A 19,418-nucleotide genomic window follows, 5' to 3' on the forward strand; every position below is an offset into this window, starting at 1 on the left:
TCCCCTATTTTGTAGGCGACTGATTTATTTGTGTAGGGATTTATGTTGGTCATATTAAGTAAGAAGTAAGAAAAGGGCACTGTAAGCAGTGTGAGTGAGGTCTACCAGTCTCTGTGTTGTACCAAATAGACCAGATTTTGGTGGGTCAGACAAAGTCCTATAACATTTTATAAATTAGTGGAAGGAAAACAAGCCTTTGAGGACTTGGGATTTGCCTTTGAGAGGCTTGTGATTCAAGTCTGTCCAGAGCAGATAAATTACAGGTGCATTTTCACACAATAACATGTTATTTTAAAACCTGTTCCTATATTTCAGACCATATACATGATTTTAATGTGATATTTACAATATTTTTTCTTGTAGAAAATGTAATGCCAATGCTTGTTTGGTTTAACTCTTTTAGTGTGTTATGTTCTTTTCAGTTGTTTTGTGTTGGATTTGTTTTGTGTTGGCTGCATAAATCCTTTGATTATAGTCTTTACCTGGCGAGTGTATTATCCACAAACAATTGAAACGAGTGTTGCAAAGCATGGGTCAGCGTTGTTATGAAAAGCTTCCTTTGGGCAAGTAATATGTGAACCTGAGATACTCTTCAGTGCACCTTATCATTATCAGTATTTGTTGCTGAACATGTTTCTACTCCCTGCCCTAAATTCATATTGGAAACAAAAAATGTTTGTATACATATCATCAATATTCTACAGGCTTTAACTTACATTTCAAGGTTAGATTTTGTGGTTTGCTTTTGTGACTTCTCAGTGACTCAGAAGGGACATTGTATGGACAGTGTTACTTCTGATGTTTGAAGTATGTGTGATAAAAATGATCTTTTGTTTGCATTTTTTAACTGCCTTGCATGCGGAATGGAAGGTGGGTCCAAGTAGGTTGCATGGAAACATACTTTTTGTGCACACAACGCTTAAAGGAATTGTTCAGTATAAAAACAAAAACTGGGTAAATAGATAGACTGTGCAAAATAAAACATTTTTCTAATATAGTTAGTTAGCCAAAAATGTAATGTATAAAGGCTGGAATGACTGGATATGTAACATAATAGCCAGAACACTACTTCCTGCTTTGCAGCTCTCTTGGGGGCAAATTCACTAAGATGCGAAGTTGCTCTAGGCGCAACTTCGCCACACTTCGCCAGGCGTAGTTTCGCCAGGGCTCCGCAAATTCACTAAAATCCGAAGTTGCGCACAGGGGTAGCGTAAGGTTGCGAAGTTGCGCTAGCGTTGATTCGCTATATAAAGAGAAGTTGCGCTAGCGAAGGCTAATTTGCATACGGCGTGAAATTCAAATTTCAATGGAGAAACACGTATCTGCACTACAAATGCCTAGAAAACCTTCAAATCAGCAAATAAAAATTTTATTTTGCCCTACACATGTGCCCACTGTCTAGGTAAGTTGCCATGAGTCAGGAAATGTAGGGGGGGAAGGGGAGCCCCAAAAAATTTTCGATCTTTTTCAGCCTATCAGCCATCATGTAGAAAACACGCCAGCTTTTTTTGGGACTTAGAAAAAAAATTGACTTTTTTTTAAACAATCCCTATCTACTCTATTGCGCTTCGCCAGGTCTGAGGTGGCGAAGGAAGTCTAGCGTAAAAGGTAGCGTTCCCTACACTGCGCAAGTTAGTGAATTTGCTTAGTTTCGTCGCTAGCGAAGATTCGCCTGGCGTAAGGTTGCGAAGTAACACTAGCGAAACTACACCAGCGTTCGTTAGTTAATTTGCGCAGTAGCGAAAATGCCAAACGCTAGCGAATTAACGCTAGCGTTTGGCGCTTCGCGCCTTAGTGAATTTGCCCCTTGGTTTCCACTGATTGGTTACCATGTTGTAATCAATCAATGACTTGAGGGGGAGGCACATGGGCTATAACTGTTTGCTTTTAAATCTGAGCTGAATGCTGAGGATAGATTGCAAACTCTCTGAACAGTTATGTCCCATGTGGCCTCCCTTCAAGTCACTTACTAACTCAGAGTTAGTGAGCTGCAAAGCAGGAAGTAGTGTTCAGGCTATTATGTTACACATCCAGTCACTCCAGCCTTTATACATTACATTTTTGGCTAACTAACTATATTAGAAACGTTTTTTTATTTACCCAGTTTTTATTTTCACACTGAACTGCTCCTTTAAGGTCTAGTTTCTAGTGTTCCATGTGGTATAACACCAAAAAGAAAAAAACACAGCACACGTTGTCTGACCCCATTCTTCTTTATGGGAACTGAAACCACAGCATTTACACTAAATGAAATCCATGCTCTATTATATCATCTTGTGGCATCCTGTATCTGTGGCAATAAAGACTCTCGTATTTCAGTATTTCATAAAATGGATAAAATAGTTGTTAAGATAACGAATGTCTATCCATTATACAATGGATACAACCTTTTCCTCTCTCAAATATTTTTTAGCTATTTGTTGGTATGCACAGCAGCTCACTTTCTGGGTGGCTCTTAATTAGACCCTCTCCACATCCCATGTCAGCTGCTCTGTATCTGCCACTAACTCTGCTAGACAAGGGGTAACACAAAGATGTATTAACACAAAGTCAGGCTTGTGTTCAAGGAAGTTATATGGGGCCCCATCATTCCACTTCCAGTTTAGTGTCTTCCCCCCATAGGTGCATAAAGTGAACCAGAGAAAAATGGTTTTCAATATTTGCAATCAGAATAAACATGCCGACCCATCCCATTTATACCTATAAATCATGGAAAATGACACCTAAATCCAACAGTGACAGTTTGTGTAGAACAAAGGAATAAAAACCATATAGTTATGTAACATGCAGTAGCATGATCAGCATTTACACAAGTTACAGATCTTTAAAATGAATGGAGGTACAGTTGTAGTGATGCTTATAGGTATCACCTAACAGTAACACCAACAAATCAAAGTGTTTTAATGGAATGACATTATAATGTACTGCTGCCCTGCACTGGTAAAACTGGTGTGTTTGCTTCAGAAACACAACTATAATTTATATAAACAAGCTGCCGTGTAGTCATGGGGGCAGTCATTCAAAAGTAAAAAAGAAGAAAAAGCTCAGGATACACAGCCGATAACAGATGAGCTCTGTAGTATACAATGGAATTCTTCAGAACTTATCTGTTATCTAATGTGTATCCTGTACTTGAATGGCCAAGGTCCAGTGCCTAGGGCAGTCCCATACCAAAATACAGCCCTGTGAGGTGAAGAAGAAAGCTGCACCATGCTTCTGAATCTGACATGAACTTAAAAGCACCTGTGCCATAGGGTAAGCCATGCTCTTCACTTTGCTGTGCTCTGCTTCTGCCCGATTGTGGCCTTTTTGCACACTGCATGGAGCATTGTAAATTACCCCTATTGTCTTCAAATACAGGTAACTTTTGGTTGAGGACTTTGCTTCCATACCCCCACCTCCCATTTTTTTCTGCAGACACCCTTGGATCCAGTTAATGCAACCAAAAAAGTATTTTATTACACAGGTATAGGATCCGCTATCCGGAAACCTGTTATCCAGTAAGCTCTGAAATATGGAAAGGCTGTCTCACATAGACTCCATTTTATCCAAATAATCCAAAATTTTAAAAATGATTTCCTTTTTCTCTGTAATAATAAAACAGTACCTTGTACATATCCAAACTGAGATATAATTATTCCTTATTGGAAGCAAAACCAGCCTATTGGGTTTATTTAATGTTTACATGATTTTCTAGTACACTTAGGGCACGAAGATCCAAATTACCGAAATATCCGTTATCAGGAAAACCCCAGGTCCAAAGCATTCTGGATAACAGGTCCTATACCTGTACTATTATTGGATAGGAAAGCATAGTTAGCTGCTGGCGGATCAGATGCATACAGCACATTTGGGTAGAACTTTACTTAACATTACTTAATAGCTTCAGAATGTTTATCTTCCCCATGCAAGTTAATGATTGGCTAGGTAATTTGCTTGCCTACCTGTTCTTAATCAGGGATATCACTAAACCCTGGATCATTGTATTGCTGAAGACCTAGCTCAATGCATCTGTATGTATCATATTCTTTAACACTGAGAGAGGCTAAACAAATTAGCATATGGTGCTATTATTAATCCTAAATCCCACACTGCCTGTCCCGGGCTAACTGGAAAATCCTGGGAGTTGTAGTCTGAGAACTCTAATTCACTTCATTTACAGTACCTGTAAATTGTATTTAATTCTCAATGAAATATCTGTGAATCCATTATTGCACTATATTTCAGTCCGAAGAGTCACGTTCAATCTCTTTTACTTGACACGGTTTAGCAAAAACGGAGACTTTATCCATAAAGGGGCGGTTCTCCTTTAAGTTAACTTTTAGTATGTTATAGAATGGCTAATTCTAATAAACCTTTCAATTGGCCTTCCTTTTCTTTCTTTTTTTATAGTTTTTGAATTATTCCGACTCTTTCCAGCTTTCAAATGGGAATCACTGGCCCTATATAAAAATAAATGCTTTGTAAGGCTACTAATGTATTGTTAATGCTTTTTATTACTTGTCTTTCTATTCAGACCCTCTCCTATGCATATTCCTATGCAATTTATTCAAATCAATGTATGGTTCCTATGGCACTTTGTACCCTAGCAACATGATTGTTGAAATTGCAAACGGAAGAGCTGTTGAATAAAAAGCACAGTAATTTAAAAACCACAAATAAAAAATGAAATTGTCTCAGCATATCACTCTCTACATCAGAACTAAAAGGAGAACAACCCTTTTAAGTTGTTCAATTATTTATTTTACCTATTAGTAATATACTATGCCTACAAATAGTTGTAATAGAAATGGCAGTGCACCTCTTTAGCAGGCTGAGAGTAAAAAAGTATGGAAACACTGATGATCCTTAGGGTTTGCAGAGTTACATATTAACGTTCCCAGTTGCTTAACTTTTAATGGCTGTATACTTATGAAGCTGTTTGGTTTATATTTAAACTGTTTTTTAAATATATGTTCCAACTCCGTAATTGTATGAGTAACATTCCATGTCTAATAACCTCACCGACACATTTAAAGATTTAATACTGCGATTCAACATCACTTTTTAAGAGGTTATACAGGAATTTCAATTTTAGAATTAAATGCAGTTTTCATTTAATGGTACAGGTATGAGATCTAAATCCAATAATCCAAAATAGTTTTTTTAAAATGTCCTTTTTCTCTGTAATAATAAAACAGTAGCTTGTACGTGATCCCAGCTAAGATATAATTAATCCTTATTGGAAGCAAAACCAGCCTGTTTGGTTTATTAAATGTTTAAATGATTTTCTAGTAGACTTAAGGTATGAAGATCCAAATTACAGAAATAATCCGTTATCTTGAAAATCCCAGGTCCTGAGCATTTTGAATAACCGGTCCCATACCTGTATCATATTTATTACTGATTAAAATGTCTCCGTGCCAGTGGAATTATTGCTATTAAGGCTAAAAGTAGCTTGGATTACCATATGATCACACTGAATTCACTCAGAGCCGGTGACAACCTGTCCGTCTCGTTTGACTTTTAATTTTGTCTACATAAATAGCTTAGGTAGGGAGATAAATCCGTCGGCTTATTAAATCTCAGCCAGAGGTCCCTTTGTCCAATCAGTGACGTGTATTTTAAGCTCTGCCAAATTGTGGTAATAGTGGGGTGTGCCTTAAACACCTTTAGTGCTCCAGGGCCCTGTTGTGCACTGCTGAGAGCTTTTTGCATGAATCCCCCGTCTCTAATGAGTTAAAGTCTACCTGCCCGAAGGTATTAGGCCACTCCTTCTGTCACTGCCTCTTTCTCACGAACAGGCAGGGAGAGAAACACTGGGGCTTAGACGGAGGTGATGTGTTTGTAGAGAATGCTCGGGCTTTGCTTGCACTGCAGACTTCACCTGGTGCGTATGGAGAGTTAAAGCTTTGCTGGTGGAGGTCTCACGCTTCCTTGCTGCTATGGAGATGAAGTCTCGTTGACAGGAGACACAACCTGCTTTGACGTTGCAGAATTAACTACAGGTGCACCTTCACTTGCTCTGCCACGGATCCTTTTAACAGCACCTATTCTGCATCATGCCAATTCTGTACTCGGTGGAACTCTTTAGGAAAAGTGGAGGCTTCCAAAACACTTGAGGATTATTGAATGGTTCCTGTTTATGAAATGTTTACCTTGGACTCTGGATTGTCTCGGAGTACTATGTTACAAAGGCAATGTTATAACAAACCTGGGTTCCCCCAAGGAAAGATCACCTTTAATATCTTGGTTGATATCCCGTAATCAGATACGGATTGAAATCAAATCAAATGGATTCACACAAGTCCTTGTGGTCATCGGACGTTCTTAGCGACTTGTGGCCTACTGGGCACGAGGAAGATACCTATGAAGTGGAATCGGTTATCCCTTTACCAGACCCGTATCCGTTTGTTTGGAGTCTGAACGAAAACAATGCCATCGTGGTGAACACTTCCATTGCACATATCAACCACAAAAAAAACGGGCATTTATTAAAAGTAGTCTCCGAAATTTCCTTGCCAACACCTCCATATTCTGTAAGTATAACCTTGTCCCCAAAAAAAAAAAATCTAATGGTACTTTAACACCACCTATAAGCCTATGGAAAATTATTTTGCATTTAGAATCATAATTAGAGTGTTAACACTGATAATAGTGCAGCGGATCTGCTTTGGCTGAAAGCAAATCTATAGTTCATTGACATCTGATGACTTCATTGCTAACTGGGAAATGGAATATTGTGCCAGATCACTAGAGGATAACATGTCAGGATATGTTCAGATTAAACCTTAATTTATGTTTCTGCATTTTTCTGTTAAGGGCAGAGAGACACACGCTGCTATTTCAGGAGATTAGTCGTCCAGTTACAAATTGCTTCTTCTTTGGTTCTACTGTCGACTAATCTACCCAAACTGCTTCCCGCTGGCTAGAATGTAAATCGCCCTCGCAATGCTTCGTTTTCCTAAGTCGCCCGAAGTGATCCTAATGCCATCACCGGTGGGATGGCATTAGGATTGCTTTGTTTGCCGAAGTCGCCCGAAGTTTCCTCAACTTCATGCGACTTCAGAAAGCCGAAGCGATCTTAATGCCATCCCACCGGCGATTTACATTCTAGCCGGCGGGAAGGCAGTTCTAGGAGATTAGTCGCCCGAAGAACAAGCGATTTGTCGATGGGCGACTAATCTCCCAAAATAGCAGCGTGTGTCTCTGCCCTAAAGGCATATTCATGTGCAAGAAATGCACTGTAGCCTTCTAACTTCAGTCGCATCATAACAACAGGCTTCAAGGTGTAGTTCATCAACAGCTGCAGTCATCGTTTAGCTCCCTATACTATTGACTATTGCCTTTAAATGTAATGTGTACGTGTTCACACATTTTTTAACCTATTTTGAAGATATTTGAACAATAATGTGCAAAAATATTCCTGCTTTTGTTCTCATCGCAAGGTTTCTAAACATCCTATCGTGTAGAAGGCGGAGACAATATTGTATGTGCTTTTATCTTTCTACCTTTCCAGCGCCGTCTGTCACATAAAGGAAAAGTTAGATGCTCAGTACCATGCGACCAATGAACTGTGAAAGTCATGGAAGAATTATTACGTTAGATGTAGCGTGAAAGAATTTCCTAAATGCCATTGCAAAAGTCTGTCTAAAACTGCAGTCTAGTTACAGTGTATTTAGAACTTTATGTATATGAATTCTAGTAGAAATTGTCAGTCACAGCCCAGGGATTTTGCATTTGGGATTGTTTCAGTGGAACACTGTGGTTTTAGAAAATGATCTTAATCTGGTAGGATATTTTATATGAAACTAAATCTGAAATTAGCCCTCACTTAGGGGGAAGTTCAGATATTTGTAGGTTTTTCACCTTTATACTATTGCCACAGGGGGGTTGATTTGTGGCTTTTTATGAACTAGGTTTTTGAGATGATGCCCAGTATGACTTCCCGTGCCACTGCCCAATGGGAACACCACAATTTTCAGCAAGTGAACTGTTTATTGCAGATAATCTGGGGTGCACTGTGGAACCGTGAATGTGTTATTTAATATGCCTCGGATAAAATACACTATTTATTTGTTGGCTGGTTGCATTATTGTTTTGACACTCTTCCAAACTACTAATACTGAAATGCCAAACCCAACACCCAAGGGCATTATCATTCATCTCCTCTAATGTGCTTAACAACAAAAACAATGTAGGCACAACGTTATATTTGTATGCCACTAAATAGCCAAAATAATTGTCCCTATTATATACCTGATTAATCAGGGGAGTTGTGAATGTGCATCTCCTGAGAGCTGTTGCTAACAACCTACGTGGTTGTATATGTATATGTTTAGGTGCATAGCAGTTTTGACCACTGCTGTAATTCAATGGAAAACAATGGTGTTAAATGATGAGTGTCTTTTTGGTGCTAGCCAGAACAATTGTCTCTGAATCTATTATTAAAGGGGAATTTAAGCTTAACTAAAGAATTAGGGTAGAAATGTTGTACATTATGTTTTGGGCTTCTGTATCAGCCCAAGGCAACCACAGCCCTTTAGGAGTGAAGATATGTGCCTCCAAACATGCCCCAGTAGCTCCCCATCTTCTTTTCTGCTGATTCACTGCACATGCTCTGTGCTGCTGTCACTTACTGAGCTTAGGGACCCACTCACAATATACATTACACATAGAATAGAAATGTCACAATATAAGGCTGATTATTATTTAATACAGATAATTACTACATGGCAGCCCAGAAACCATTGCAACTAGCATCATAATTTAATAATCAGCCCTGTAGCATCAGTTTATATTACAGGCCAACCTCATTTTCTGCTTGATAATTTACGCCAACCCCTAAGCTTAGCTTCTCAACAGCTGCTCAGAGCCCACTGAGCATGTGAGTGTTGCAGACACTTTCCAAGATGGTGACCCCCCCCTGTGACAAGCTTGAAGTTCTGGATCATTGCTGCTATTGAGAAGCTGAAACTTTAGGCTGGAGTAATAATTTCAGTACATAAAATATGGTAATTTTAGCTACATGCATTTTTATGGTTTAGCTCTCCTTTAAAAAGATCTTCTTTGTGCCTGTACATCTCACAGAGAAGTGCTATATAATCCGTAGGGCTGGCCACAAATGAGTGGCTGGGGGACCCAGCCTAATGATTAGTTGAAGTAATATTTTGGGAGGTCTATTTGCTTTCCTAAATACTCCTGGGACCCAAACTGATTAGGGTCAGTTAGGCTGAAATTCCGAGGTCAACGTTTGTTTATTTAAATATTTTTGGCATTATGACTGAATGCACCAATATGTTCGTCAGACATAGTATTTGGGGGCTCCAACTGCTAGCCCACTCATGGACCATCTACAATAGACAGAGTCAATGGATATTTCCACTTGTATTGTAGCAGAAAACTCCATTAAATCATTGATAAAAAGTTCTGCCAGTTCCTTTGTAGCACAATTGGTAGGTTATTGCCAGATCCAAAAGTGACAAGTAATACACAGCTCACTGATTTGCAGTCTCCTTATATTAACCTTGGGTCCCTCAGATATTGCTAGACTACAAATTCCATGATTTAACTTCTAATTATATTAAAGTATGATGGGAGTTCCAATCTAACAACATTTCTGAACCCAGGGCTAAGAAACAGAGCCTTAAAAGATTTTTTATATGAGCACATTGACCCATTTGTGGTCATCTTTATCATCTAGGAGATAAAGTATTTTTATAGGAAATAACTAGATGTTATCTGAATGAATGCATACATACAGAAAGTAGGAAATAATTTCACTCGCCATACATTTACTCTTATAGAAATAGGAGTTAATAAATAAACCATCAAGTTGTTAGTATTCATGGATTCTGGAAAAGAAACTGGCATGGTTAGTGTACTCTCACGTTTATTTTTGTCTATAGAGCTTTACCATGGAAATATTACAATCTTTATCCAATTCAAACATTCTACTGAAGACCAAATCCCACATGACAAATATGTTCTTTCTCATTTTTCATTAATATGTTCATTGAACTTTTTAATAAATATATATTGAAAAAATGCTACGTTTTCCTTCATTTCAAAACAGCATCTGGGTGGCGCTTCGTCCACTCGTTCTAAATATACGACCATCAGCTTTAGTTGGGTATTTGTTCCGATCAGGCCACAATTCACTGCTCATTATGTAAAATTTTTCAGCCGGCTGTATCTGTTCCTGTAAATATGTGGCACTATTGCTCTAATCTCCATGTTTTGGGATGATTGTCAACCTGTTGCTTTTTTCTTCAATTTACGCAATTTCCACATCAGGTTTTTGCCTCAGATCATGAACTGCCAAATCAGTGTTTGTGCCTATGTAGGACCAATATAAATGAATCTTATGTAAAGGTGAACTCCCCCTTTAAACTTTTCATTATCATTACTATATCCTATTCCTTTACTCTTTTCTTGTCCTTTTTGTTTTGACTGCTTTATTGCTCTCAGGAAAGACTTTTGCAGTCAAACACCACATAATTATTAAGTGCATTAAACATGCTTTTATCTCACTGTGAATGGCTTATCCGACACAAGCAGTATGTATGTATAAATGCAAGTGTAGAAAAAAAGAATGTTCTGTTCAGACAGGGTACTTTAGTTCATATAGAATTAGGGATGCACTGAATCCAGGATTCGGTTTGGGGTTCAGCCTTTTTTTAGCAGGGTTCGGATTTGGCAGAATCCTCATGCCTGGCTGAACTGAATCTGTAGGGAAATCACGTAAATTTTTGTCACAGAACAAGGAAGTAAAAAATAATTTTTCCACTTTTCCGAATCTTTCATGAAGGATTTGCCAGGATCACAAATAGTGGGATCCCTTTCCTTCCTGACCCTAATTTGCATATGCAAATTAGGATTTGGTTCGGTGTTCGGTCTAATCTCTCATAAAGGTTTCAGGGATTCGGCAGAATTCCAAATAGTGGATTCCCTATATAGAATGTAGGGTAACACCATCAACTAGATTCCATGCTTAAAGTAATAGTTCAGTGTGAAAATAAAAACTGTGTAAATAGATAGACTGTGCAAAATAAAAAATGTTTCTAATATAGTTAGTTGGCCAAAAATGTAATATATAAAGGCTGGAGTGAACAGATGTCTAATAAAACAGCCAGAATCCAACTTCCTGCTTTTCAGCTCTATAACTCTGAGTTAGTCAGCGACTTGAAGGGGGGCCACATGGTACATTTCTGTTCAGTGAGTTTGTAATTGATCCTCAGCATTCAGCTCCGATTCAAAAGCAACAGATATGACCCATGTGGCCCCCCCTCAAGTCTCTGATTGGTTACTGCCTGGTAACCAGGGTAACCAGTCAGTGTAAACCAAGAGAGCTGAAAAGCAGGAAGTAGTGTTCTGACTGACATGTTATACATCAAATCACTCCAGCCTTTATACATTACATTTTTGGCTAACTAACTATATAAGAAACATTTTTTGTTTTGCACAGCCTATCTATTTACCCAGTTTTTATTTTTACACTGAACAATTCCTTTAAAGATTCACAATTAGTAGTTTTAGATGTAAAAAATTAGATATATCATAGTAATCAATCCCTTCTCTGCCTTTTGGCTAAGATCAAGTGTCATCTGGGCCCTTTGGCTAGGAACTAATATCCGTTCTTATAATCTTATGTGAAGAACGGAGAAACACTTGGTCCTACGGCTGGCAAGATAAGCTTGATGAAAGTGGAGGCACTGTGCTCCCGGGAGGGGTGCTTGATTCATTATTTTGGGTCTTGCACAATGCACATTCACTTCTTGCTTAATCTTGTTTCACTGGATGGGTGTCATAGTCCTCTGGGCTTGACCCCAGGCCCAGTCTTGCATCCTGTAGGAAGCTTCAGCAGAACCCAGGGTAGAGGAGACTCCCCTTAGTTGCAATGGCGAAGGGTAGTCCAACGGCCCCAAACACCCTCGGAGGGTTGTTGTAGGTCGGGATGATGGGGCTCACCCTAGCTTTGGCAGTGGACCAATCCGCTCATGCTGTTATTTGGCCTGGCCTGGGCAACTTGAGCAAAGGAGCCCATGCCTTCGCTTAGGACTCATTAAGATGATTCAATATCATAGTATCATATCATAGTGGCTACAGTGACTCAAGTCAAAGTAAAGCTGCTGGTGAGAAGCAATACATTAGAATAAGCAGAACTTGAGGGTATGTCTGAATTGAAAAAAATTCGTAGTTTTTACCAAAACAAATAAATGACTGGGGTTCCGTTTCTGACTTGTTTTATAGCTGGGTTGCCAATTATATCAAACAGGAGAAACTTCTGCCTGCGGCACAGAGTTTGTGACCCATTTATTTGAAAGCGAACACCTATGAAACCCACATAATGCTTGACTGATTCCCAATCCGCTCTGATGCATTCTGTTTGCTATCATGAATTTCTATGCAGCCAAGCAATGTACACCTGAACTAATTACCAATCAACCTTACACAATGCGGATTATACAGGTTATTCGTTTTAAAAGGGTAGGATTATAGGTGTCTCTTTAACGCGGCGTGTCTATAGCAATCCACTGCACGATGGATTTGTATTTAGTTTAGCTGAATGCTATATTGCTGAATACATGTAATGGCATTCTGCTTTGTGCATCTGAACTCATTAGCAGTGGTCCAGCATGATGTAAATAATGATGGTATTACTTATGATATGATCAGAGGGGCTTTCCTTAACTCCATAACATATCCTCTGTGTGTGTTTGTGTATATATTTCCTTCCCTTGCTTCTTCAAGCATATGTTTCTTGTAACCAGAATTGCATTACAAATATTGGTATAGTTACTGTACCCCAATTTGTATAGCTGTATGTAGTTAGCAAGTACACTGTATAAAGATGAGCAAATAGTACATTCCATTTGACAAACACGGAAACACTCCCAGATTTGTGCCAGGACTTGAGCTATAAAAACAAGGATGTGCCTTTGCTCTGTTTATTTTATATTAGGTAAAGGAACCACCTGTCTTATTATGTTAACAATGAGACATACAACAAAGAGACTGCAACAAAGGACCTGGAGACATTAGTCTTTTACCAGTGTTCAAATTATACTTCACTTTGTGTATGATCACCAAAAATATGCAATGAAATAGGGCCAGAAAATTGATGAAATGGCTTCAGAACTTCGGTGCTTGGCAGGTACAGTTTGAACCCAAAAAAATATATTATGGGACAAACAAAAAAACAAAAAGGTTTGAATTTTTTTATGTTTAGCTTTATCCAGCTACATGGACACCCCCTATCTTCTGCATGTCATTAAATTGGATGTAAAGCAAGCAAGCAAATGTATCAATTCATCCTCTTCATCCCAGTAATATGTTGTTAAACTGGTTGGGGTTCTTTAGTGGGCCATTGCTTCTCTACAAGGTTTTTCATTTAGTGATTACTTAATTTTTTTTTCCATTTGAACATTTTATTGATTTTTCAAAGAATAATAGGTTAAACAGTCATAATACTGAAAACACGGTACAAATAAACGTAGCAATTACTTAATTTTTAACCTCAATGGTTTGTCTGCAGCACATCTTTTGGGTACTGGTTCTTATATGTTCCTACTTACTATCAACAGTCAAAAAGCCCCACTCCGCCATTCCCTAGTTGATCTATGACAAACGTTGTGTCTGAAGCATACTTGGAATCAGACTGAGCCTCCTTTTCGCTACTTTGGTCACTTTTGCTGTTGCCCAGTATTGGCCTGAAATGTTGCCACTGCTCTTTGAGATAATAAAACCCTTTTTCACCAGTTTCACATCAGAAGTTTTACTGGTGTTTTTGTTTTTCAAAAAACAATTGTAGCAGAGACGGCAGGTCCTACACTCAAAAGAGATAACTTGAGCATTTCTTAGAAGATATATTTATTAGAAGACAGCCGTGACAATGATATTTAAAGGACAAGGAAAGGCAAAAAAATAAAATCCCATTTTTGCTTTCTTTAATGAAAAAGAAACCTATCTCCAATATACTTTAATTAAAAAATGTGAACAGTTTTTATAAGAAACCTGACTGTATGCAGTGAAATTCTCCCTTCATTTACTGCTGTGGATAGGAATTGTCAGACGGTCCCTAACTGCTGAGCAGGGAAACAATCATACTTATGAACAGCAGGGGGAGCTTTTTTTATGACAATCCCTAAGCAGCCCAGACCACACTGAGCATGTGCACAGTCTTAGTCTTGAAAAGATGTTTAACAAAGTTACAAGATGACAGCCCCCTGAGGCCAACTTTGAAAGCATAAATCATTTGTTTGATTAGGCTTGTGGTGCAGTAAATTCATGTTTATATTTAGTATACAAAATACAGCATTTCTAGCCTTATTCTATTTTAGACTTTCCTTGTCCTTTAAGATAAACCTTAAATTAGTGAGTTGCAGTTCTTTCAAGTTGAATCTTCACAGCCTCTCCTAGTTTGTTTTATGTATTTGTTTGTAATATTAGATGCTTTTAAGGTCAACTTTGACTGTTGACCATATGTTTCTCCAGAATTTTCTTTAGAATGGGTCTTTAGGTTTTCCAGTAGCATGCATAAGCATTTCATTGAAGACCAAAACAGGTGATTGAGTCTTATCTATCTTCTATTGATTCTCTTTTACCTGCAACATTTCCAAAAGTATTGTCTTATCCTGTTAACTGGATCTGTTCATAATGTGTGCATTTGTATTAAATGCCAACAGTCAGGCTTAATCTGATGGTTCTTACACTGTATTTAATTAGCAAGTATATGCTTTATACAGTATACAAATAAAAATGATTGTCTCCTACAAGATAAAGTTCTTTTTGTAGTAATGACTATTTTCCTGCTTGTTAAAATTTTAAATGGCTAGCCTTCATTATGTGTTTGTATCTGGTGTGTAGCTCTTTGTTCATGACACTGAATATCAATGTTTGGAGGTAACACAATACACAAGAGCAGATCACATTTACAAAGTCCCATTGTACTGCTTTACCCTAGAATAGTTTCACCACAAGTATCTGCCTAAGGGGATGCTTATTCATCACATAATTTTACCTTATTTTAATTATCCCATCTATTTCCAGTTTAACTGGGGCAGTGCTGTCTCATGAGTTCATTTTAATACAATTACATAATTTATGTAGTGATCTTATATATGCAATATTTATCTTTCAGTCGTCTTCTTTTTCATATTAAGGCATCCATTTTCAGGATGAGGGTCCATGAGCTCTTACCCAAAAATTACCCAACTACAGTTGTAGTAGCTTCCAAAATGTAGGCTCTATTCAGAAACATTTTGCGTTTACCAATTTGGTCTGTCTTTAATAAGAAACAAAATTAAGGATGTTATTCACAATATCGTTTCTAGTTGTCAGGTTACATACAGCATTACAAATATGTAACCAGTATATGCAGTGTTTTGAATGCGTTGAATGAGCTTACCGATATGTACGGTGGGCCCGGTTGCACACGCCCCAGACCTTCAACAAAGGGAGCAGACACCGGGAAACATCAAAGGAGGCTGGCACAAGCCTGGACCCACAAAGTAGTAAAGCCGGAGTCAGATTGTAAAAGGTTAAAATGCTTACATTTTATTCTCCATAATTAAGAACTAAGGCCTGACGCGTTTCGTGTCTACCAGGGACACTTGGACATAGGCTGAACATTGAAAATTACATACAGAGTATTTAAAAGAGACAATGGGAGACAGGTAGGCGGTACTACCAAATGTGCCAATTGGCAATGGAATGGCACATTTGGTAGTACCGCCTACCTGTCTCCCATTGGCTATTTCTCTTTTAAATACTCTGTATGTGTAAAAGAGCCTTAATGTGTATTCTCAGACGTCAGGTATATGTTTAAATCACAAGCATCATGAATCGGTTTGGATGACTGGACTGATGTCCAGAACTGAGGATGAGTTAGGACAGATCAGGATTAAAAAGGGAAGTACCAGAAGAGAACTTCTATATTCTGGACTTTAAAGCCCAGCAAGATCACATGTACAAATGTAGCAAACATTTTGTTTCATATGTATCCAAGCTTATATCCATATTGAAATATTATCCATGGGGACTACAATCCTGCATGATCTACATGTATACTCAAGTTTAGCAAAGAAACTAGGATTTGCCATTTTCAGGGAGCTAATGCAGTATTTGTAATAAGTGTTGAACCAATTTGCCCTCTTTTAAGACTTAAGAATTTGTAAGATGTTTCTAATTCTTTGTTTGCCTTGGTTGTAGAAGGAGGAGATTTGAACTGTACACACATTTATTCACTTTAAAACAAACAACTTCAGAAGATGATTGGGTTTAAACTCCATGGGGCTAGACATACATCTGACTTCTTTCTCTTATACTTTAAATTTACCTGGCATGTAGTGACCAAGTCTATAACACTCTACATTCACTGTGTAATTGTATTCACTGTATAAAATTCTTGTTAATGTATTTATATTTCAACAAGCCTGGCAATATTGTACATTTTTGGAACTCAACATTTATATATTGGTTGTAAACCATTTAATTTATATTTTTTCCATATTCGTAATGCTTCAGTAATGTTTTTCATTTGCTGTTCTGTATGCCTTTTTTGCTCTGGGTAGTATAGATAAATGTGACTTCCTCTTATAAATAAGTAATGCCTGATTGTTCCATGTCAAGAAAGAGGGAGGGGAGTAAAAAGTGCTCTGTTATAAAGGATGCCTGGAAGTTAGCTCACCCTTTAAACTGTCAAACATAGTCCTGAAGTACAACCAAACTTAAACAATCACCTTGAAATTGACTGTGTGAGATACTGGGGACATGCACCAGGTTCTAGAAATACGATGTTATCCATGTCAGAGACAGTGAACATCACCTTACCCTCTGTGTGACATGTATTGGTTTAGGTATGCAAATGTTGAGCTCTTATAATGAGGTTAATTTTTGATCTGTGGTTTAATTTGTCACTCGGTCTTGTACTGGAAGTGGAAATGTTGATATCCCCTTGAGGAAATATTGAGGCATTCAGGTTGGTTCTACTGGCCAGGGGGTTGGTTGATCCAAAAAGCCCACTTAATGGGGCAAATTCACTAAGCTGCGAAGCGCCGAACGCTAGCGTTAATTCGCTAGCGTTTGGCATTTTCGCTACTGCGAAAATACTTACTTGCGCAGTGTACTGAACGCTACCTTTTAGGCTAGACTTCCTTCGCCACCTCAGACCTGGCGAAGCGCAATAGAGTAGATAGGGATTGTTTAAAAAAGAGTCAATTTTTTTTCTTAGTCCCAAAAAACGCTGGCGTGTTTTCTACATGATGGCTGATAGGCTGAAAAAGATCGAAAATTTTTTGGGGCTCCCCTTCCTCCCCTACATTTCCTGACTCATGGCAACTTACCTAGACAGTGGGCACATGTGTAGGGCAAAATAAAATTTTTATTTGCTGATTTGAAGGTTTTCTAGGCATTTGTAGTGCAGATACGTGTTCCTCCATTGAAATTTGAATTTCACGCCGTATGCAAATTAGCCTTCGCTAGCATAACTCCGCAACCTTACACTACTCCTGTGCGCAACTTCGGATTTTAGTGAATTTGCGGAGCCCTGGCGAAACTACGCCTGGCGAAGTGCGGCGAAGTTGCGCCTGGCGCAACTTCGCATCTTCGTGAATTTGCCCCAATGTCTCTTAGGCTGACCTTAATCTTTGCTGCTTGTCTGCTAAATAGCTAGCAACTGGAATAATTAATTTAGTCCCTAATAAATATCAGTGCCAGGCTCATACACTCACCAACTGCTCTTCCTCTTCCTTGTGTTTATCCCTACACTGGGCTCCACTTCTGTTCATCATACAATTTCAATTACTGACCCTGGCATTCAGGGGCAGATTTATTAAGGGTTGAATAGTGAATTTGAATATTTTTTTTTGAGTGTCAAAATTCACACATTCAAATTTTAATCCCCTTATTCGAATGTAAATTATAATGTGAGATTTATCACACCCGACCATGGAAACGGTCTTAATTCGAATATTCGCCTCCTAAAACCTGCTGAGATCATGTACAATGGCAGAGGTCCGTTGAGCCATTTGGAGATGTTAATAGCCTTCCTGACATTCAAGTTTTGTTTTTTTTTTAATAAAAACTAAATTCGTACATTTCGACTACGATTCGAATTTTCTACTCGGACCTATTCGATCGAATATTAGACATTCTAATATTTTCTTAAATAACCTCCCAATCCAATTGTGAGTATTTATTAGAGTGAAAAAAAATCCAAAGAATTCGAAATTAGATCTTTCATAAATGGGCATCCATGTGTACTTCACAACTGTTCCAACCTATATCTGTGAATATATCACTAAGTCTACACCAAACCTCTCATTACCTCTCATTCTATTGATCTACTCCGCAACACCTCATTTATTATTTCATCATGCATACACATTAAAGACTTCAATGGAGCTGCTCTTCATTTCTAGTCCCAATATGTTAAGATTCCAATTTTTCAGCCATTGAAAACATTCTTGAAAAGATTTCTTTAAAGGACCCATGATGTTCATGATGCTAAAAGCCCACTTATCTAGGGGCATTTTTGCTATGAGAGAGCACTTTTGGGCCCTCTCTAGGGGCTCAGAAACACCCCTGTACATCTCTCACTTTGCTGACTCTTATACCCTCTCTCATTTTAGCTTGTAAGCTCCAAGGGGAACTACACACAAACATAACTTAAGCTTTTTGAAAAGTAAACATAATTTCAAGCAACTTTGCATTATACTTCAATTAAAAAATATGCAGACTTTTCATGATTTTTAATGGTTTGGAACAGTTCCCTAAGCCTAGCCCCCTGCTCTCCTGCTGATCTGTCTGACTACTTTGCTGCTCTTGCTGACTACTGTTCATTTTTATCAAGAGCCAGCTGTCCTTAGCCTGCATCCTCCAAACCCCACAATTCCCTGCACACATGATTTCAATAAGGAACGGAACATCACAGTGCAATGCATTGTGGGTTATGTAGTTCCTGCGTGCTGTCTGTAAGCTGTGGAGAAGTTGTTACAATTTGTAACATCAGTGTTTAGTCCCTCCTTCCCTGCCAGGATTTCAAATGATGCAGAAAGAATAACTGTTAAACAGCTGGATTTCAGCATAGAAAATGGCATTTATTCATACTTTTTGAAGACTCCCATAACAGTGTATATTAAGGGATTCTGTGTTATGTGGGTCTCTTTATCAAATTTTGGTTTGGAAGCCGGAGTTCCCCTTTCAATAAGCAGGGTTCTCTTTACCTCCCGTGTCAGTCTCTTGGATGTATACAACCTTCTATTGTACAGCACTGAAGAAAATGTTGGTACCTCAGAAATATCAAAAATGATATTAATAACAGTAATAATAATAATATCAACCAATCACATTTGTTTTCTCTGTCATGTTTGTCTGTAGTTCAATTATCATACAACTAAATCCACATTTGCTAGGTCTGGTGACTGCCTTATTGGGTG

General features: G+C 38.2%; 1 protein-coding gene across 6 annotated transcripts in view; it reads left to right on the forward strand.

The window, feature by feature from the left end:
* The window catches only part of LOC108718477 (A-kinase anchor protein 9), a 145,009-nt gene that overhangs the window by 80,007 nt on the left and 45,584 nt on the right, over positions 1 to 19,418 (forward strand). The window lies entirely within an intron of this gene.

Source organism: Xenopus laevis, chromosome 6L, assembly GCF_017654675.1.
Source record: "Xenopus laevis strain J_2021 chromosome 6L, Xenopus_laevis_v10.1, whole genome shotgun sequence".
NCBI lineage: Eukaryota > Metazoa > Chordata > Amphibia > Anura > Pipidae > Xenopus > Xenopus laevis.